Below are 22,490 nucleotides of genomic sequence, written 5' to 3'. Positions count from 1 at the left end.
CCCCACCCAATGTGAAAGGATAATGTACAGCAAACCGATGGTGCAGCGTAGTGTATGAGTAGGGCACAATAAAGATCTGAATTGCTTCTCAGGAGATATGTTATGGAGCATACTCCTCACTCAGTTTCACCTTTGACCTCAACAAATTTGCAATGTGGACAAATCCATGTGAAACCACAAAGGATTGGAAACACACCTTGGTAACATTGTGGCCCATGACACAGAGATGGCTTTATCCTGGAATCCAAGGGTAGAAAATATTATTTTTGACAGGGTATAATGGTTTCTGATTGGGTTTGATGAAGCTTCTGGAAGCCCTTCCTTCAGGAATAATAGATGACCAAGATGCGCAGAAGACACCCTTGAAAATGAAAACTAAGGGGCAAGCCAGTCCCACAGCCTTGTGGCTACAGAAGGAAGCAAAAGGCATTCTTTTCCTTGACATCCATGTGTACCACAGTAGGGTTGGAGACCACATCCTTCAGGAACCAGGAGATACTAAACACCATACAGATTACTGTACACTGACCCTAGACTTGGTAAAACCAATGTCTCCCTTGTGAAGATTCTGGAACATATCCTGAGAGAGAGCGAGTGGGACAACCAACCTCTCACCAAAGATTGCGGTTCACAGATACTGCTGATGTGATGGTTCTGTTTAAAGTACTGCAGTGTTACTGGAGATGGATTCTAGTCAGGCATCAGACCGAATCTGTGAATTTGTGGAACTGAGCCACATGGAGTTCCTACACCTTCCTCTCTATGGCTGAGAAAGATTGTTTAAGATATTATATATGTAGGGAATTGAAGTCCATCCTTGATAGGCCCAGCAATTTGTGGACCTTTAAAATTGGTAGCTTGTCCCTTTCACATCGATATCCATTGTTACTGTGCTATGCAGGAGCATCTGACCTCATGGACTGCAGTGAGTTCAAGATGATGGATCATCATCTTCTCAATGGGAATTAGTGATGGGGATTAAAGCCCAGCTACACCCAACTATTCCCAAATGCAATGAATGAATTCCCAAATAATTGGTGTTCACTACAGATCTATTTAATTGGTCGTTTCCACCTTTGATGAAAAATCATCTCAAATAAATCCATTATTCTTGCTCTATCCTGTCCATTCCCTTCCACTTATAGTCCCCATCGCCATTCTGTCAATCCCAAATGGTGTTGTTTGGAAAGGATTGAGCAGATTACTGGATCAGTCATTCACCGTAGGCTAAGACTAAACGAATGTCAGCTCTTTCTCTCATCAATCAACATTGCTCACAATTCCAAGATCATCCTGGAATGTAAATACAACCCATGGCTTCATAAATGTAAAACATTGCAGATGCTGGAAATCTGAAAAAAGACAAATAATGTACTGGAGGACCTCTGTAACTGTCGAGAGAGAAACAGAGTTAACGTTTTGAGTCGGGTGTGTGATGTGTATGGGTGCACAGATGTTTCCAGACCTGCTGAGGATAGAGCAAACCATTCCTGACATAGAGTATAAGAACAGGAAGGTAATGTCGGGGTGGTACAGAGCATTAGTTAGGCCACAGTTGGAGTACTGTGTACGGTTCTGGTTGCCTCACTACAGGAAGAATGTGATAGCACGGTAAGGGGTAAAGAGGAGTTTGTCCAGGGTGTTGCCTGGGATGTGGAAATTGAGCTACACGGAGAGACTAAATAGGCTTGGGTTGTGTTCTTTAGTAGCCTGATGTGGAGGTACTGGTATTGGACTTGGGTGGACAAAGTCAAAAATCACATGACACCGGGTTATCGTTCAACAGGTTTATTTGAGACCACAAGCATTCACAGTGCTGCTCCTCCTTCAGACAGCTAGTGAGAGAGAATACATTGGACACAGAATTTATAAGGAAAAGATCAAAGGGTGATACAACTCATGTCACTGTATTGAACCCTCACAGGTGGCTGATAAACCTTTAATTAATTAGAATGGAGATACAGGGTTTGATTGAATATGTCAATCTCAGAATTTCCTTCAAGCAATTGCCCTGAGATATCTTTAGGTGTTATCAGTATAAAGGAAGTGACATCTCAGGTCAGACAATTCAGATCAGGCGTGAGGTCTCTTCTGAAGTCTGTCTGTGTCTTAACTTGGAATCAGAGTGTTTATGTTTCCAAAGTGGGAATTTATAAAATGTGGCATTAAATGACTGTCACAGATTGTGTCTCCTTTTTGAACAAAGTAAAATGTGCCTGCAAATGCAAATTTACCCATTAGATTTGTGTGTGTGTGTGTGTGTGTGTGTGTGTGTGTGTGTGTGTGTGTGTGTGTGTGTGTGTGTGTGTGTGTGAGAGAGAGAGAGAGAGAGAGAGAGAGAGAGAGAGAGAAAGAGAGAGAGAGAGAGAATTACAGAATTAAAGAATTAACAGCCATCTAGGCTTGTTCAATATATTCACATCAATTGTGCGACTGTTTGATATTTTCCTTATAAATTCCATGTCTGAAGTATTTTCTCTCACAAGCTGCCCAAGGATGGAGCAGGGCTCTGAAAGTTTGTGGTTTCAAATAAACCTGTTGGACTTTAAACTGGAATCTTGTGTTGCTGGGTGGGTTCTTTAGAGCTGAGAAGACTGAGGGTGGACATGATTGAGGTGTATAAGATAATCAGGGATATGGAAGGGAGAATAGAGATAGAGCAAACAAGTCGTAGCAGAGAGTATAAGAGCAAGGAGGTATTGCTGGGGTTGTACAGAGCATTGGTTAGGCCTCAGCTGGAGTACTGTGTATAGTTCTGGTCACCTCACTACAGGAAGGTTGCGATAGCACTGGAAGCAGTACAGAGGAGACTGTCCAAGGTGTTGCCTGCGATGGAGAAATTGAGACTAGATAGGCTTGCAATATGTTATTTAAAGCAAAGAAGGTTGAGGGGGACATGATTGAGGTGTTTAAGGTAATCAGTTACATGGATAGGGTGAATTGAAAGCACCTGTTATCCTTGGTGGAGGGATTAATTATGAGGGGGAATAGTTTTCGAGGAAAGGGGGGTGTTGTGAATCTGGAACAGACTACCTGGGATGGTAGTGGAGGCTGGAAACCTTACAATCAGTCGAAAGTATTTGGATGAATCCTTCAAAAATCATAAACTTCAAGAGTATGGGACAAGTGCAGGAAATTGGGATGAGTGGCTGTTTACAGGGAGTTATGTTGTTCCAGACTCAATGGGTTAAAGGGCTTTTACTGTGTTTTATGAATCTGAATCGACAAGAGTTTAAAAGATAGTGTAATAAAAATAAGTAAATGCAAAACCCTGTGGATGATGAGCATCTGAAATAAGAAAAAAACAAGAAAGTTTTAGGTGAACTCAGCATCAGAGGAAGGAGGAATAGTGTGAAATATTTGAGTCAGTTAGATCGTTTCTTCCCATTCTACCCTCCATGAGTATCCGGCGTGCAGATCAATTCAGATCAAGTCACTGTTTGATGTTAAAATTCTCCTCCTTCTTTCAAAATCTCTACATGTTCCTGCTTGTCTCTGTAATCCCCACCACCACCACTCGTCCAGCTCCACAAACCTCTCTGATAGTTACACTGATCAATTCTGGCCATGCCCAACGTGAAAGATTGCACCATGAATGAACATGACTTCAGTTACCTTGTCTGGAGTCTCTGAATCCACCTCGTTGCTTCTCCATCTCAGATTTCCCCTTTAGTAACCCGCCCTCCTCCGAACCAACTATCTCATACGTGGCCCAATGTCACAGCGTGTTTTACAGTGTCTCTGTGAAGAACATTGCTTTATTGCTTTTAATGCACGGGGTAGGAAACAGACGATCACTAAGGAGTGTTTTAGGGACAGATTCATTCTGTTCAGCCATGATGATTCTTCTGGAGTTTCCTGCTTCGATTAATAGAGGAGTCTTTTCAATTAACATGCTGTTGCGTTGGGTCAGGCATCTGCACTAACATCAACACGACCAACAGCTCCATCAGGATGAAACGAATAGAAAAGAGTTTTCTAAAGGAATCCCAGATATTTCATGACCTTGTGAGACTTGAAGAGATTTATTATCCTGTATTTGCTGCCTTTGGTGTTCTTGGCAAGCATCGATCCACAGGCAGTAGTCCTCTCATCCAGGTTTCACTGGATTGCTTTCCTCATCTCATTCAGTAAGGCAATGCAGTCGGATTCGGGATAACTCGAAGTTTATGGAGGATGGAATGGATCCCATTGGCATGCAAGGAAATGTGAAACATTGGATTTTCAATTGACTTAGTGGCAGGAGCAGAGATTGATGATTGAGGGGTGTTTCTCTGATGGGAAGTTTGTGATCAGTGGGCTCCCACAGGAATCTTTTCCAAAAGCAAGTTCACAATGATTTGTAATCCATTTCAAACAAACATTCCATAACCAACATATTCAATGACCCCTCCCACCCGGTTATACTCTCTTCCATCCTCTTCTGTCAGACAGAAGATATAAAAGTTTGAATACATGTACAAACAGATTCAGGAACAGGTTCTCTCCTGTTGTTCTAAGACTTTTGAATGACGCTCTCATATGTAAATTTGATCTCTCCCTTAACCTTCTGTGTAACTTTGTGTCCTGGACTCTATTCTGCTATCCTGATGCACTTTGTATGGTACAATCTGCATGTAGAGCATACAAACCAACATTTTTCACTGTATGTCAGTACATGTGACAACAATAAATCAAATCAAATAGTACCATATCTGAATGTTGCAACTTCTTTTCTCGTCACCAGATACACTCAGTCCAAGAAAGAGTGCTGCTCTCAACATTATTTATTACTTTCTTCCGTATTTTCCTTCCTCACAGTCAACATAATTGTGATGGTGATCTTGTCTATGGGAAAGTGTGGTGTGTCTAAGTGTATCACTCGTTACTTGGGGGCCATGACGGCATCGCATCTACTGGTCATCATCATTGATCTGATATTACAGCATATTCCAATTACTTTTATGATCGATTTCTACCCCTACTTTACACCGCCCCCCCCCCCCCCCATGTTTAATATCCAAGCTGTCTTGTTATATGCAATCACAGACTGATCTGTCTGGTTCACTGTCATGTTCAACTTTGATCAATATGTAGCTGTTTGTTGTCAGAAGCTGAAAAATAAATAATGCACTGAGAAAACAGCAGCTGTCATTCTAGGAACATGAACAGTGCTGAGCTGTATAAAAATATTATCTGGTATTTTATGTTCACAGGTCACTACTCTACTGGTAATGTTCCTTGGATTTGTCATACAAGAAGGAATTTCGACTCTCAGCAATATAGTCAGCAATTGAACTCATTTATTATATTTTAACTCCAGGCTTCCCATAATTTCCTGTTCAATGCTTTAACTGTCAGATATATTTCCGTAACTAATAGACCTCACCAGAGAATCTGCGGACAAAGCAATGGGAAATGTTCTGATGATCGGAGAGAAGGAGAACCAAAGGAAATCCATCATTTTACTATTTGTTATCTCAGGCAATTTTATCCTGTTGTGATCCCTCTACCTGCTGTATTATATATGGAACAAAATACAACTTTCAGTCGGTACATCTGTATGGACCTCTCTTTGTTCAAGAAATAGGATTCATTCCTCAACTCCTGAACTGCTGCACAAACACTTGCATTTATTCCGTGACCCAAACTAAGTTCAGACAACAGTTAAAGAATATGTTGCAATATCCCTTTATTACAGTTGTGCGTAAAATTAACCAAATGATGTCAACTGAACTGAACTGAAAACTGAACCATTTCCTGCAACAAGCTTTAATCTAACATGAACTCAACCAAATCCAAACTCAAGTGATTGGACCCAAAGAAGGGCTAATGCCCGAAACGTCGATTCTCCTGTTCCCTAGATGCTGCCTGACCTGCTGCGCTTTTCCAGCAACACATTTCCATCTCTGATCTCCAGCATCTGCAGACCTCACTTTCTCCCCAAAAAGTTAACCCTGCTTGTTTCTCCACAGATGCTGCCAGACCGGCCTGTGTCTCTCCAGCATTTTCTGTTTTTATTTTAAAAGATAAAGATATCAGCAGAATTTCAGAGGTCCCAATGCAAGTAGATCCAAGAGATAATGCTTTGCATCAGGCAATATGCTATTCTGTGTCCGTCAGACAGAGCCATTCAAACTTTTTTGTGCTTTTCAGAGGATGTAACAGAATAAACAATGATGATGTCAGCAATCTGTAGTAATGGTCTTAGCATGGGTGGGATAAGGCCAAAAATAATATTTTACAATGGGCATATTCAAATAACTACCAGTCAATGATCGAGATAAACCCGTCTCATCAGGCTTCACTCTATAACAAAAATTTAAGGAAGCAACGACAAGTCTGGAAATTACACATCACATTATTCCATGGGATGATCCCTGGACCATGCGCACGGAGTAGGGATCAATGTGCTTCTTTGCTCCGTGCATGAGTGATGCTGCTGTGCTTTGACATCAGTGCTCAGACATGTGAGAGGGTCACCCCTTGGTTATATATTTAAGCCAAACTCTTTCACCATTAAAGACGATTGTGTGGAATCATTTCAGAACCCGAGAGTTCAGGGGTTAAAGATTCCATTGACTGCGATATATATTCCAGCAAAGTAAGATATTAGGAGAGGTAGGTCAGTTGTTTTCATATTTTGTTCATTGTAAGTACTGCCCAAGGCTATGTGGTATATTAGATCATTAGTTTAAATAATTAGTTTATTGTCTAATGACAGCTATCTTCATGAGTGCAGGATATTTCATTGAGCTGTAGTGACAAAATAAGGGAATATATTGAGGATTGCATAAAATTGTTGAAGCTTGGAGATAGTGAGGACTGAAGATGCTGGAAATTCAGAGTCGATAAATTGTGGAGCTGGAAAAAGCACAGCAGGTCAGGGAGCATCAGAGGAGCAGGAGAGTCGACGTTTCAGGCAGGACCCTTCATCAGGACTGAGGAGGGGGGAAGGGGGAATAAGACATAAATGGAGGGAGGGGGTTGGGGCTGGGGGAAAGGTCAGTGGGATGGTTATAGCTACAGTACAGAAGTCAGACATTTGGCCCATCATGTCTGTGTCAGCTCTCTCTCAGAGCAATCCACCCAACCATACCTTTTCTCATTGCCTCCCAATCATTTTCTCTTCAGATAGTGATCCAATTCTCTTCAGAAGCCAGGATTGATTACACCTCCACCACATTCTCAGGCTGTGAAATGAAGACATTTACCACTCAATACAGGATATTGATTCCTTCCTGGCACTATTGCTGTTTTGAATCAATAAAATGAAACCAGTGTATTTCAATCTCAATGGAAATTGGTTCTCCGTATCCACCCTGCTGTTAATAAGGGACAAGGGCTTCAAGTAGCTGTTTGTCAATGCCTCAATTTCCTTCCTTGCAAGTCTGGTCAGTTGTGTCTGATGTCAGTCTCCCTCAGCTGGCAGCATGAGGGGGAAAGCCCCGGTGTAACCAACTGCTTGTGTTCAGGCAACAATCTCTGAGGGTCAGGGAGGAAATGCAGTGCTGTAACCTGACCACTCAAAATAAAACTCTGTGAAACAACATCCTGTTCTTTTCCTGCTGCCTGGATTCTCCCAATATCACAGAGAAGGTTTGCTTTAACATATTCCCCAGTTGTCCTGCAGGCGTCACTATCTATCTGAGATAACTATCCTGCCTTTCAGGTAACGTGCTGAGCCAAATAGAAGGAAACTAGTTCAGATCAAGAGGCCAGATTTTGTAATAAAGTCAGCTGCACAGAGAAAGGCCCTTCAGCCCATCAAGTCTGCCTAACCACTACCTAACTATTCTAACCACGTTTTCCAGCACTTGCCCCATATCCCTGAATGCATTGGCATCGCAAGTGCACATCTAAATCCTTCTTCAACGTGTTGACGGTTTCTACACCTTACAACTAGTGAGTTTCACCTTCCCATCACCCTATAAGGGAAAGTGTTTTTATCTGACATGTCCTCTAAACTTTCTGCTGCTTACCTTAAATCTGTGCTGTTCTGGTCATTGATTCCTCCACCCAGAGGTAACGATCCTTCCTGTCTACACTGTCTATGGCTCTCATACCCTAATACATCTCAATGCAGCACCTTCAGTCTCCGGTTCTCTAGTGGTAAAAAAATCAACTTTTTATACAGTTCGAATATCAGCTCACTCCTCTTCAACTCTTTGCCTTTGGGTAATGGAGGGAAGTATTCCATATGCCTTTGGAAATATTTCATTAAGCTGTCCCTCTATCTGAAGGAAGCTATGTATGAGCACACCAAGCCAAAAAAAAACACAAAGATTGTAAAGAATAATTCCGATCTCAAACCAAAATCACCACAATCAACAACAATGTGATATCATCACTAAAAACCATAAAGGGCCTGTGAGAAAGTCTCATCCTTTTCCCTTGGGACGTGAACTCTGGATCTTGACTTTATTTCCATGCACCTATGTTATGCAGCCTCATTATTCCTGAAATACTATCTTTCTCATCAGTCCTGTTCAGGAGGTTGTGTATTCACAAATACAATTGATCTTTGTTCGAGCTCTTTACCACACGTGTGAGAGAGGCCAGTGACCATTCTGAATAGGGCCCCTCCCACACAGTTGCCCTCTTAATTCCAGAAGACACTCTGGTTTCCCCAGTAAGATTCAGCATTTTACACATTTCACGTTACAAAATTACATGGAATATTGTCATTGTTCCTTTCCCCTTACTCTATACATCTAATCCTATGAAGCACCTGATAGACATCCCTATGGGTAGCCCAAGATTCCCCATGATCTCATGATGTTTATCAGAAATTGTAATCATCAGGCCTTGGGATCTTACAATGTACCCCATTAATTTTCATTCCAAAGTTAATATTGTACTTTTTTCCAGACATTTCCCAGACTTGCTTATCTCTGAGGAGAAAGTGAGGTCTGCAGATGCTGGAAATCAGAGCTGAAAATGTGTTGCTGGAAAAGCGCAGCAGGTCAGGCAGCATCCAGGGAACAAGAGAATCGACGTTTCGGGCAGAAGCCCTTATCTCTGAGGACTGATCGAATTCTGTCATTCATTGCTATCTCTATCGAATTCTGATCCTCATCTTATATTTCCGACTGACCTAAATGCAGAAGATACAAAAGGACATTAATTCCTACTCATTGTTAGAAGATGTTGAACATGAAGCTACTTCTATGTAAAGTTTTACGTTTACATCTACTGTTATCATTCTTTAGCTAATGGTTTATGAGGAGTTTCTGTTCCACCTGATTTTGCAGACTCAGTTAGACACTGCCACTCCATCTTGCAGCTGCATTATAACTCATTTTTGTTGTATACTGCCTTCTGAGATGAAATTTACTGCCCCTGTTTCACCTCTGTTATGAATTTGATGGCATGTAGTATACTTTCAAATGAAAGTGAAATCTGGCAAGTAGCTGCCATGTCACAGAGTGCACTGGAAAACTGAAAGATGTAACATTTGAGCTGTAAGGTAGATACATGTGTTGTTTTCACAGCAGTTCGAATTTAAACAATCAGTTTAAATCATGTCCCAAGATAGTAAAACGCAATTGAATTCGAATTTTACTGTTTCTTCAACAACAAACCAATGAGGTGCCCGAATGTTTTGGCATATAAAAGCAGGCATTTCAGAGAGTTATCCAGAGAAAGAGCGCCACTTGCCATTGTCAGCCTGGCTGCCCGAAAAGTCTCTCTCTAAAAGTTGCCTTTCTCATATGAAACATCTTTGCAACAGAAGACCGAACAAGACACAGGAAGATCTACAAACAGAGGAGGACAACACTGGAGATGATAGCCATTGTCTCGTTTTGAAAATTGATTTGCTGGAAATTAATAAATGCTTTATCAGATCAGTACATTGTTGTAAATTGGGAGGTAGATAACAATTCTTTAAGACAAATGTGGCTTGAAGTTATAAATGGTTGTTGTCAAATGTTCACGTTTGGAGTGAAAGAATAAAACTGTTATGTTTTTCTTTAGATAGTGGTATTTGGGAGTTGTCTGCCACTTATACTTGAACAGATTATGAGGCAAGGTGAGTTTTTCTGCGTGTTTGGTTTAATTAGCAGAACGGGTTATCACTGTCGTAATAGTTTGGGGGCTCACCTGAGATTTGAAGAGCTTTTAACTGATCCAATCTGAGATTTGGACAAATGTGAACAGATTTGGGGTACAAAACATCCCAGCAGATTCAAACGCTTGCCGATTAGTGTCCTACATCTATAAATAAAGCATAAATGAGACAATTTGCTTAATTTTGGTTACTTGTAGTTGGTTCAATTAAAAGTGAAAGAAATGGCTGTTAACATTGGTAAAGAGGTTCCAGAGATTAAAGATGATTCCAGAATTTGCCAGGAACATTAAGAAGAAAGGAAAGTAATCTTACTTTTAGAATTAGCAAAGAGGTTAGAATTGGGTTTAACTGAGGACAAAAGTAAGGCTGAAATTATACGGGAGTCCCTCAAATATTTGGGTGTATTAGAGAAACAGACAAGCGCAGCAGAGTTAGAAAAAACTTAAATTCCAATTGAAAAAAAAGGAGTTAGAAGATAAACAAAAAGACGGAGAGAGGAAAAAGAAAGGCAGAGAGAAAGAAAGAGAGAAGAAAGAGAAAGGGAGAGAGAAATAGGGAAAGAAGAAAGGGAGAGAATAAAAGAGAGAAAATTTGAACTTGAAAATTTACGACTTAGTCAGCAAATTCAAGTTAAGAGGATGGAGATGAAGATAGAAGACAGTGATATGTACAAATATGTTAAAATATTGCCACATTTTGATGAGGAAGATGTCAAAGCCTTCTTTATTTCATTTGAAAAAGTAACTAGGTAGATGGAGAGGTCGGAAGACTTGTGGGTAATACTAGTTCAGATTAAACTGGGAGGCAGAGCTAGTCAGTTATTTGCAGCGCTGTCAGATGAGAGTTAAAGAGATTATGAAGATGTAAAACAGGCTATTTTGAGTGCTTATGCATTGGTACCATAAGTATACAGACAGCGTTGCAGAAACATAAAGAAGGAACCAGGTTGGGCTGATGTTCAGTTCGAAAGAATTAAAAATATTAATTTTGATAGATGGTGCGTGGCTTATAAATAGATAAGACTTATGTGGATCTTAGAGAGATTATTCTGGTGGAGCAGATAAAGAAAAACTCACGTCCAGAGATGATAAGAATTCATGTGGATGAACAGAAAGTTCAGGAAGTGAGAAGAGCAGCAGAGATGGCAGATGAATATACACTGGTGCATAAGGCAAAGTTTAGCTTCTGGCAAGAATTTCATCCAGTGAGGGATAGATGTTGGCGAAGGGGAGGTCCTACGCTGTGAAATTAAGAGTAGAGAACACAGGTATGTGTTTACTACAGATTACGTTGGAAGCCCAAGAGGGTGGAAAGGAAGTGAAAGGCCTCAGGTGTTTCAACTGTGGCAAAGTGGGACATGTAAAGTCACAGTGTGGGAAAAGATATAGTAAAAGAGGCTAAGACAGTGGCATTAGTGAGGGTACTGAAGAAGGGCCTGTGCCCGAAACGTCGAATCTCCTGTTCCCTGGATGCTGCCTGACCTGCTGTGCTGTTCCAGCAATAAAGTTTCAACATTAGTGAGGGTAGTAAAGGAAACCCCAAGTAACGCCGAGGAATTGCAGTAGAGGGCACAGCCTAGGCAGGGGCTGGGTATGGAGTTAGTGCCTGATCTCTATAAAGAATTTGCTTCTGTGGGTAAAGTTTACTCAGGAAGCACAGGGGCAGAAGGGAAAGAAGTTATAATATTGAGAGATACAAGATGTCACCCGTATCTAATAGTATTAGATGAATGCATTTGCACTTTTTCTAACCTGTTAGCCGTGAGTGTGGTAATTGGTTGGATAGATGGACAGAACTTTAACATTCCCTGATGTAATATCAGGTTAGAGTGCCAACTCAGGACTGGGGAAATAGAAGAGGGAGTGATTGGCAGAGTGTCAGTTCCAGGAATTCAGATTGTTCTTGGGAACAATTTAGCAGGAACCAAGGTGGGAGTGACACCTCTTGTTTTGGAAAAGCCCAAGGAAGGCCGGAGTTAAAGAAAAATACCCTGGTATTTTCACAGATCGTGTGGTAACAATATCCCACTATCATAAGTCACAGGACGACGCAAAAACTGAAGATAAAGATGAGGTTCAGTCAGCAAAGGCCCTGTTGACATAATGGTGCAGGAAAAAACCTGCACAGACAGAGAGTCAGACATAACCGGGTTAGTTCTGGGTCCTCAAAGGCTTATGGACTTACGACAGAAAGACAAGACAATAACAGACATATGTTGGTGCGTACTCAGAAAATGAGGCAGAGAATATTCCTGAGGTTTATTATCTCAAAGATAGAATCCGAAGATGAAAATGGAGACCACGGCAGGTTAGTGCAGAGGAGAAATGGGCTGAAGTGCACCAGATTTTGTTGCCGGTAGCATACAGACAGGACGTGTTACAGGTAGCAAATGAACTACCTGTAGGAGTTCACCTAGGTGTAAGGAAAACACAGACTTATGTACAAAAGCATTTCTATTGGCCTGTAATTTTCAAGGACATGGTTAACTTTTGCCATTCATGTCATACATGCCAAAACCACCAATACACTCCAACAGCAGCTAATAAACAAGAAAGACCCTACACAGACAACATGCAAAAATAATGTACTTTACAAAATACCTTGCAAGAACTGAAACAAACACTACATTGGACAAACTGGCAGAAACCATGGACATCAACTAGCCACAAAAATATATGACCCTCTCTCATTGTTAGCTGCTAGTGCTAGGCTGTTTAAGGAAGTCATGGATAGCTTAGGTATGCAGCACTTCAGATCAACTGTGTATCATCCTGAATCCCAGGGTGAGATTTGATAGAGTGCAAAGGTGGCATCAGCCCCTGAAGACCTTGTTAAGAACATACAGTCAGGATTACCTGAATGATTGGGATAAAGCTATCCCATTGGTATTTGCTATTAGAGATGCCCCAAATGAATCTACTCAATTTACTCCCTTTGAGTTAATATTCAGACATGAAGTGAGAAGGCCTTTAATATTAACTAAATAGAAATTGACAGGACCGAAGTCGGAGATCTCCCACTTGGATTATGTTTTGGAGGTGAGGGAGGGACTAAATCGTTTAGGTGAGTTAGCACCTGAAAGGCGCACAGCATAGAATGAAGCAGGTAGCAGATAATAACTTGGGAATTCAGACATTTTCACTTGGGGTGAAGTATTAGTATTGTTACCACTGGTAGGAGATCCCAGGTTTAGTGGTCCCGACCAAATTCAGAAAAGGTTGAGTCAGGTAAACTATGTGGTAAGAATTCCAGATAGAAAAAAAAATCGGTTATGTCATGTGATTATGTTGAAACCGTATTATACTCGAGAGAGGGAACTGGAGAAACAGGTGTTAGTTACTGCCCCGTAAATTGAGGGATCACATCCAGATGTTATGGAGTTTGATGTGCCTCAAAACACGTTATGTACTTCCTTGAGGAGTGGGACAGGTTTGTAAAGTATCTGTCTCAGGAACAAAGAACAAAGTTTAAAGGTTTGTTGCAGCCTACATGTGCAGGTACAAGATGGGGAAGACTAATGCTGTTGTGCATTAGTTAGACATAGCGAATGCTGTTGTGAGAAAACAACACCCCTATCAGCTTAATCCTTTCAAAGCCACATTGGTCCAAGGAGGTGGATGCAATGCTCAACAAAGATACCGTCGAGATGGAAATGTGTTGCTGGAGAAGCGCAGCAGGTCAGGCAGCATCGAGGGAACAGGAGAATCGACGTTTCGGGCATTAGCCCTTCTTCAAGAAGGGCTAATGCCCGAAACGTCGATTCTCCTGTTCCCTAGATGCTGCCTGACCTGCTGCGCTTCTCCAGCAACAAATTTCCATCTCTGATCTCCAGCATCTGCAGACCTCATTTTCTCTTCAAAGATACCGTCGAACCCAGTCAGAGTTAGTGGGGTTGCTGTTCGTGTTAGTTTCTAACCCTGATGAGACTCAATGATTTTGTGTGGATTATCAGAAGGGCAGCGTCGTATCCAAGTCAGATTCGTACCCAATAACAAGATTGGTGCAGTTTGTAGAGAAATTTGGATAATCCAGTTACATTACAATGATGGACTCACTGTTTGGTTATTGGCAGGTATCGTTATCAGAGACAGTGAAACACATTTCTGCATGTGTAACCCCAAATGATCTATGTCAATTCAAAGTGATGGCCTTTGGAATGAAGAACGCACCAGCCACATTCCAAAGACTCATGAACTGAGTTGTGTCAATGTTAACAAGCTGTGCAGTCCATCTGGATGATGTAGTGAGTCATGGAAAGATCACATGGTACAATTGTAAAAACTGGTAATAAACTTAAAGAAAACATAATTCACGAAGGTAGAAGGGATATTCTTGGGACATAACATCGGGTCATGAAATGTTGACCACAAGAAAAGCCAAGACGAATGTCATCGAGGAGATTTTGCTGGACGTTTGTTCCAAACGTAGCAGCATAGTAACACGGCAAATCGATTTGCTGAAAACGAACACGAAGTTTTGGTGGACAGAACAATGCCAGGAGGCATTTGATTATTTAAAATCAGTATTAACCACTGTACCAGTTTTAGCTAAATCAAACGTTTTGAAACCCTTCAAAGTTGCAATCAATTCAAAAGACAGAGGAGTTGGAGCTGTCCTGCTACAGGGAGATGATGATAGAATTGAACGGCCGGTTGGTTACTTTTCCAGGAAACTCAGCACCCACCAGAGAAAATACTCTACCGTCGAAAAATAATTATTGTATTTGGTACTGGCCTTACAGCATTTTAATGTTTATGTGACGAACAATGTGTCGGAGACATTTGTCTACACAGGTCACAATCCTCTTACATTCTTGAAATACTTCAAGGACAAGAATATAGGATTATTTACATGGAGTCTTATGTTACACACTTTTAATTAAAAGAAAACATACATGTTGCGGGACGCAAAACTGTGATAGCAGATGTGTTATCTCAGATTTCGCGGAGAAAGTATGGATAAGATTGAACAAATATTAATATTGTGTTTTAGCATTGAGATTTTGCAAGCACCTGTCATGTGACTGACTAGCAATCTCAGATTGTACCAGAAAATTGAAAATATGTAACATTTGGCTTCTATGTTTACAACAGGTCAGATTTTACTAATCAGTTTAAGTTATGCCCCAGGACACTAAAACCCAATTCAATTTGAATTTTATTCTTATGACAACATTGAACCAATGAGATAATCTGATGTTTTATTGAGTATAAAAGAAGCTGACATTTTGAGAATAAGCCAGCGAGAGAACAACTAACTGCCATCATCAGAGTAAAGACCAGCCAAACACTCTCTATCAAGGGTATCTTTTCATATGAAACAACTTTTCAGCAAAAGACTGAAGATAACCCAGGGAGATCTTCAGCTGAAAGGAGCCAGACACCAAACACTACAGCAGATATCTGGTTTTGAAAATTAGGTTGCTGCAATTTTAATGGAGATTTTTATTGTATCAGTATATTGTTGGAGCGTGAAGCTGGATAACAGACCTTTAAGAGAAAGGAGGTTTAGAGTTGTAAATACTTATTGTTTAATGATCAGTTTTAGATTGAAAGAATAAATTGACTTTTTATTCTTTAAATAGTCGAATGTGGGAGTTCTCTGTCACTCATACTTTAACAGATTACGAAGCGAGCTGAACTTTTCTGGGTGTTTGAGTTAATTCGCAGAAAGTTTCACTGCCGTGTCATAACAGACTCCAGACCCAATCCCCACCAGACACAATCCCCTCGAGACCCAATCATCTCCAGACACAATCACCTCCACGCCCAATCTCCTCCACACCCAACCCATTTACACCCATTCCCCTCCAGACCTAATCTTCTCCAGACCCGATCCTGTAAGGGAAGGAATGCCAGGATATTGAATCAACAACCCTGAAGAAACAGTAATATATTTCCAATTCTGAATGACGATAGATCTGGAGGTTTACTTGCAGGGGCTGGTGCCCCTTTGATCTGCTACCCTTGTCTTACTGGATGGGCGTGGTCATCGGTTTGGAAGGAACTATCTCAGAAGCATTGGTGAATTTCTGCAGTGCAACTGCATATAGTACTCACTATTGCGAATGAGCATTGGTTGTGGACTGACTGCATATTTGAGGATGTAGTGCTAATCAAATGTACTTTGTCCTGGATACTGTTGAGCTTGTTGAGTGCTGCTGGAGCTGCACCCATTCAGGCAAGTGGTGAGTATTCCATCACACTTCTAACTTATGTCTTGTAGATGGTGGACCAGCGTTAGGTAGTTAGGATGTGAGTGATATGATTCAGGATTCTCTAAGCTCTGACATTCTCTTGCAGCCACTGTTTTGAAAAGGCTAGCCCAGTTCAGCTTCTGGTTAATTGTAACACAAGGATGTTGATAGTAGTGGATTCAGTGATAGTAACAGACGTCAAGGGGCAGTGGCTAGATTTGTCGGATTGGAGATGACCATTGCCTGGCGTCGGTGTGGCACAAACATTACTTGCCAATTTCCAGCACAAGCCTGGATATTGTCTGGAACATGTTGCATTTGACACAGCCACAACCATCTTCCTTTGTGCATCTATATCCTGGGGTTCATGAGGGTGAAAACATATCTGATTAAAATGCATCAATTCCCCAAGGGTTTCACACGTTAAATTTTTATTAATAGGTCACACCCAACCCTAGGCTCGAGTCTGGAAGAGCTCTCAATCAAAACACTCCCTGTGGTTCTCTCTGCACAACTGACACCAGACCTCTTGAGTCTGTTCAGCATTTATTCTGTGATTTATTTTTCCCAGAGCATTGTGCCACAGTTTCTAAAGAGATGGATTATTTTAAACCGAGGTGATGAGAAATGTAATATCAGATCACTGTGTGACTAATTGATTACAGGATGACATGTGGTGGTCCATGAGGAATAAAGGAACAAAATAAACAGGAGCAAGATTAGGCCAGTCATTCCCTCAAACCTGCTCACTCATTCAATTCAGTCATGGCTAATTATCATCTCAGTGCCATGTTCTTGTTACTTCCCATAAGCTTTCATCCTGCTAACCCCAATAACTGAATCTATCACCTTCCTTACAACATTCAACGCTTTGACTTCAATTCTTTCTGTGTCATCGAATTCCACATTCTCTCCACTCTCTGGGTGAAGAGGTTTCTCATCACCTTCGTGCTAAATGACCCTGCTTTATCCTTTGACTGTGAACCTTGCTTCTGGACAGCCTGGTAATCAGGAACATCCTTTCTGTGTTTACCCTGTCTTGTCCTGTTCGATGCTTGTAGGCTCTGAGATTCCCTTTCATTCTCTCAACTCCAGTGAATATCATCCTAACTAATCAAATCTCTATTCATACCTCATTCCTGTAATCACAGGAATCAGTCTGGTAAAGTTTTGTAACACTCCGTCTGTCGCCAGGACATCCTTCCTCAGATAAAGGAGACCAACACAGCACATAATACTTCAGGGTGGTCTCAAAAAGACTCTGTACAATTGCAGCAAGACATGCCTGTTCCTGTACAACAACCCTCTCACGGTGAAGGCCAACATACCATTTCCCTTCTTCAGCCCCTGCTTCACCTGTCTGCTTCCTCTCCATAACTGGTGTACAGAGACACCCAGGACCCATTGCACCTCCCCCTTTCCCAATCACTCACCATCCAGGGAATAATGGTCTTGCCTGGTTTTGCTCTGAAAGTGGATAAACACATATTTGTCTCCATTATAGTTCACCTGCCATGCATTTACTCACTCATTAAACATGTCCCAATCAGACTGAAGCATCTCTGCATTCTCCTCCCAGCTCACCATCCCACCCAGCTTTGTGTCATCTGAAAGTTTGGAGAGTTTTATATCTAGTTCCTTTTTCCACTAAATCATTATTACAGATTGCGAATAACTGAACCAAACACTGATGCTTGACACTATTCACTCTCTGTCATTGAGAAAAAAAGAAGTTTGTTCATTCCTAAACTGTTTCCTGGCTTACAGCCAGTTCTCCATCCGTGTGACTGGGGGCAATGTACTGACATGTGCTTTAGTTTTTTTTTTTTGGAGCCTTATGGTTCCTGTTTAATAATCAAATGATAAATGAAAGTAAATTAAAAAGCCTGTTTTAGACAAGCTCTTATCACTTCTCAAACGATCATCAATGTTTGGTTGTTCCAGGCTGACCAAGAGGTCAGATTTGGCCAAGGGAAACATTAAATCATTGGTGATTTGGAATGTCTACAACTCTTTCCATGGCGAATTCATAATAGGTATGGAGCTCCCAGAATTAAGAAAGTATAACTGGTGGGAAGGTGTAACGACTCATTACCAATTGGATAGCTAGGTATTGTTGGTGCTGAATTCTGTCTTGCGACATATGGGTTCCATTAGCTGAGTTTTTCCAGTATTACTGATTTCCTGATCAACATTGATCTCTGGTTGACAATTTTTGATGTTTGCTATTCAATGATATCTTTGTATCAGATAGTCCCAGTCTGATTCCCCGGGGAATTTGGCAGCTGTGGTGTGACAACGTAGGTTCCTGGAATTTGTGAACCCATGTTACTTATGTGTTAGAAAAAGTCCAGATTTAAGAATAAACCCTGGTTTGTCCATGTGTTGTCGCTGTATTACTCTCTGAATTTCAGATTTTTGGCTGTTAAGTGTTTAACTGGTAAGTGTTTGTGTTGAGATGTGTCCATGACAAACCTAGGCTGGAGCGACTTTGGGAGTAGTTTTATGTTAGACAGAGTACAGTAAGCTTTCTAACTCTCTGGGCTACCTTGTGATAGTCTCTGGTGGGGTAAAGCTCCTGATTTTTATCATTACTTCACCCTAGGCTGTGACCCTCATGGCATTACAAGAACCATCGAAGGTCTCCATGTTGTTTGATCTTTCCACCTCTGGAGTTTTCCATAAGAAATACCAAGCGAAAGGTCGATTTAGAAGAGTGGGACGAAGAGTGCCCAGCATTAACCCAAATGATTCGATAACAGACAACCACATGTGACTGGGCAAATGCATCTGGCTTTGAAGGGAGCAGGGCGTGAACATTTGGGATAGTATGTCATTACTAATGGGCCTTCAAGAAAGGATGAAGCAAACTCAAGTTTAGTCCATATTCTTTTAAGATTTATTAACCATTTCAGAGCGTATTTTTATCAAAAACTTATATTAAAGTGAACAAAGTGAGAAAAATGACTGGACGACACATTGAGATAAGAACACATACGTTCTGAGCTGCTTATCTTATAATTACCAGAAAAAGAAAATGAGGAATCAACATAAAGGTAGGAAACAATTCGGAATAAAGAAAAACAAAACAAATTACAAATGGACTTCAAACAATTACAAGTTACAAGCTACAAATACATTCCAACTCTAATTATCTGAATGAATTCAAACAAAACAAAACAGAAAAGCCATTAATTACTTTCAGATTCGGATTCAAAAGTGAAGTTGTCTCATTTTTAAAGTCAACAACAGCGCATAATATAAATTTGGAATTCAGAGACCCCAATCATCAATGAGGCAAGTCTACGGGGTCCAAACTTCAACACATTATTTTACCTGTAAAAGAGGGATAAAGTAATGATGCAGTGTTTATGATCATGGCATTAATATTTCGTTTTTTCTTCAATAAAACTCTCAGAAATTTGACAAACCATGTTCGTCTGCTGGAAGTATGATAATTGATTATTCTCACCTTCATCAGAGTGACGGCAGTGCTGTAGGAAATACTCAGGAGGAACAGGGTAATGAATGTGGAAGCGGTTGTCCAGATGTTGCCATTATCATCCTCATACTCTTCAATCCGACTGCCATCTATCGCATCTGCAAGAATAAAGCCGAAAACAAATAGTTAGATTATCTATTGATGCGGTCTGACATTTCTGTGTATAAGGAATGTAACCAGGAATGGGTCCATCTTCTTCAAGCCATCAGGTTGATATGAAATTTTACTCGATCTATATCTATGATTGAGTCATTGACTCTCAGCAATAACTTGCTATAACTAACTCCACAGCTATCATTTACTATCCTGAATTTTCTTGTCATTCAATCTATATTTGGGGAATATTATCATAGACTGACAATGATTATTTCAATTATATCTTATAATTTAATTATAGGTACTGATAGCTGTTTACTTAAATACTGTGCCAACACTGGGTAAGAGCTCAAATGCATTTGCTCTTTTAGTTTACTTATTTGGTGAATCATTAAAATCAATGAGATTCACAGTAAACACATTGCTTCATATTTTGTTTGCAGGGTCTGTATGTGTTCAGAATAATTTTTGTGCATATGTTCCTTAATTTATTTCTGTCTATAGCTGGTTGTATCTGTTTTTCCTTTATCGTTTGGGTACGTGATTACGTCGCTTGTGTCCTTGTTGGGATTGCGATGAGTAAACACATTCATGTCCCTTCAGTGCTGGTGTGCTCATTCATCTGGTTGCGATTCTGTATATACATTTTGCTCATTTCACAATGTGTAAGAATCAATGTGTTAATCTCCCACTTCAGTCGTGGGTGCCTATGTTTATGTTTTAATGTCTTAGTGAATATGTGGTTTGCTTTCTTTGTCTTGATGCCGTCTAAAAATGTTTATGCGACAAATTCAGATTTTATGTATGTTAAGGTCTTTTCATGTTTATGCTCTACAACTGTGTTTTGTTAGTATAAACATCGTGCTTTGATTGATACTTTTATTTTCAATTTTCAGTATACGCTGGGACCGCTATCTTGTAATTGAAAAGTGCTTATAATCTCTCAGTTCAGAACAGCATTCTCTCTCTCTCTTAAATGTACAGTACATGCCTGCAACTTCATAACACCTCACCCCCATCAGAAAATAATGGAACTTCATAATGAAAAGATGTCATCTTTATTTCTCTAATTCTTAACCCCATTACTATGAAATACAAATGTCATTAATCTAAGTTATATTTTCCATATTCATTTCTGCACACGTACATAAAATTCGAATCAGTCAAATCTTATCGACACTTGTTCCTTTAATTCCATGATGACGCACCTGCTATCAAATCTTTATGACAGGCAACATTCACAATCTGCGATGTAAAAGTCTGTAATACAATGAAATGGCCTCATATTTTTGTATTTACATCTTTCCGAGAATATAAGAGGATTGTGATCCGTGTACACAACCATCTCCAACACATGGTTCATTACATAAATATTAGAATGTTATAAGGCCAGTATCAAACTCAATAATTCCTTTTTCAGTATGGAGTATCGTCTCTGGTGGGTTCTGAATTTATTTTAAAAGTAGCCACTTAGCAATTCAATTCCATCATCATCATTCTGTCTCAGTACAGGTCCAACCCATATGTCACGAGCATCGATGGCAGCATTGAAGTGTTTCAAAAATTTTGGTGTAGCTGAAACTGGTGCCGTCGTTAATACTGCTTTTAAATTGTCAAATACCTCCTGGCATTATTCTGTCCACCGAAATTTTATGTTCTTCTTAAAACTGGTCAGCGGTATGACCATACTGCTGTCCACCGAAATTTTATGTTCTTCTTAAAACTGGTCAGCGGTATGACCATACTGCTGACATTTGGATCAAACTTCCAGTAGAATCCACTTAGTCCCAAAAATCAAAGCTCCACTTTCTTGAAGGATGATTGTGGAAATGATCGACGGCCTTCATCTTCACGTTCATTAGGTCAACTTTCTATGTCCAATGTTATGTCATAAAAACGTCACATCTGCCTTCACGAATTCTGTTTTCTTTATATTTATTCCCAGTTTTGCTCGTTGTATTCAAAACAGTTTTTTTTCCTATCTGACATCTTTACGAGATAGTTCACTTGAATCAACTTTGTCTCAATTTGATAGGGACCACAAAACTTGGCTTTGAAGCAATCTCCTACCACTGGAGAAATGTTTCAATTTTTACCTGCCACCTGCTTCATTCGATACTGTGTCCTGTTTAGGTGCTGTTTAGTTAACTCACCTACCCGATTTAATCTCTCCCTCACTTCCAATACATAATCCAATTGTGAGATCTCTGAGTTTGGTCCTATCAATTCTTCTTTAAGTAGTTTCTAAGGACCCCTGACTTCATGTCCGAATATTTACTCAAAGAGAGTAAACTGAGGAGATCCATTTGGGGCGTACCTCATGACAAACAATATAAACGGGACACCTTTATCACAACCGTTCAGATCATCCTGACAGTATGCTTTCAACATGGTCTTCAGTGTTTGAAGCCACCTTTCCAAAGCTCCCTGGGATTCAGGATGGTACACGCTTGATTTAACGTGCTGTATGCCAAAACTATCCATAACCTCCTAAAACAGCCTGGCAGTAAAATTAGATTTGTGGGCGGCACGGTGGGACAGTGGTTAGCACTGCTGCCTCACAGCGCCAGAGACCCGGGTTCAATTCCCGCCTCAGGCAACTGTCTGTGTGGAGTTTGCACATTCTCCCCTTTGTCTCCGTGGGT

At 40.5% G+C, this 22,490-nt stretch overlaps 1 long non-coding RNA gene across 1 annotated transcript; it reads right to left on the bottom strand.

The window, feature by feature from the left end:
- Positions 1–19,123: 19,123 nt before the first annotated feature.
- LOC148136427 (uncharacterized) lies at positions 19,124–21,690 on the bottom strand. Its single transcript, XR_015754396.1, has 2 exons — positions 19,720–21,690; positions 19,124–19,583 (listed from the first exon to the last, which is right to left on the bottom strand). It is a non-coding gene; the product is annotated as an uncharacterized LOC148136427 (long non-coding RNA).
- Between the last annotated feature and the right edge of the window lie 800 nt (positions 21,691–22,490).

This window comes from Chiloscyllium plagiosum, unplaced genomic scaffold, assembly GCF_037043375.1.
Source record: "Chiloscyllium plagiosum isolate Xiang-an unplaced genomic scaffold, Cpla_swu_hap1 HiC_scaffold_45, whole genome shotgun sequence".
In the NCBI taxonomy this organism is placed as follows: domain Eukaryota; kingdom Metazoa; phylum Chordata; class Chondrichthyes; order Orectolobiformes; family Hemiscylliidae; genus Chiloscyllium; species Chiloscyllium plagiosum.
This window is presented reverse-complemented; position numbering and strand designations above follow the sequence as displayed.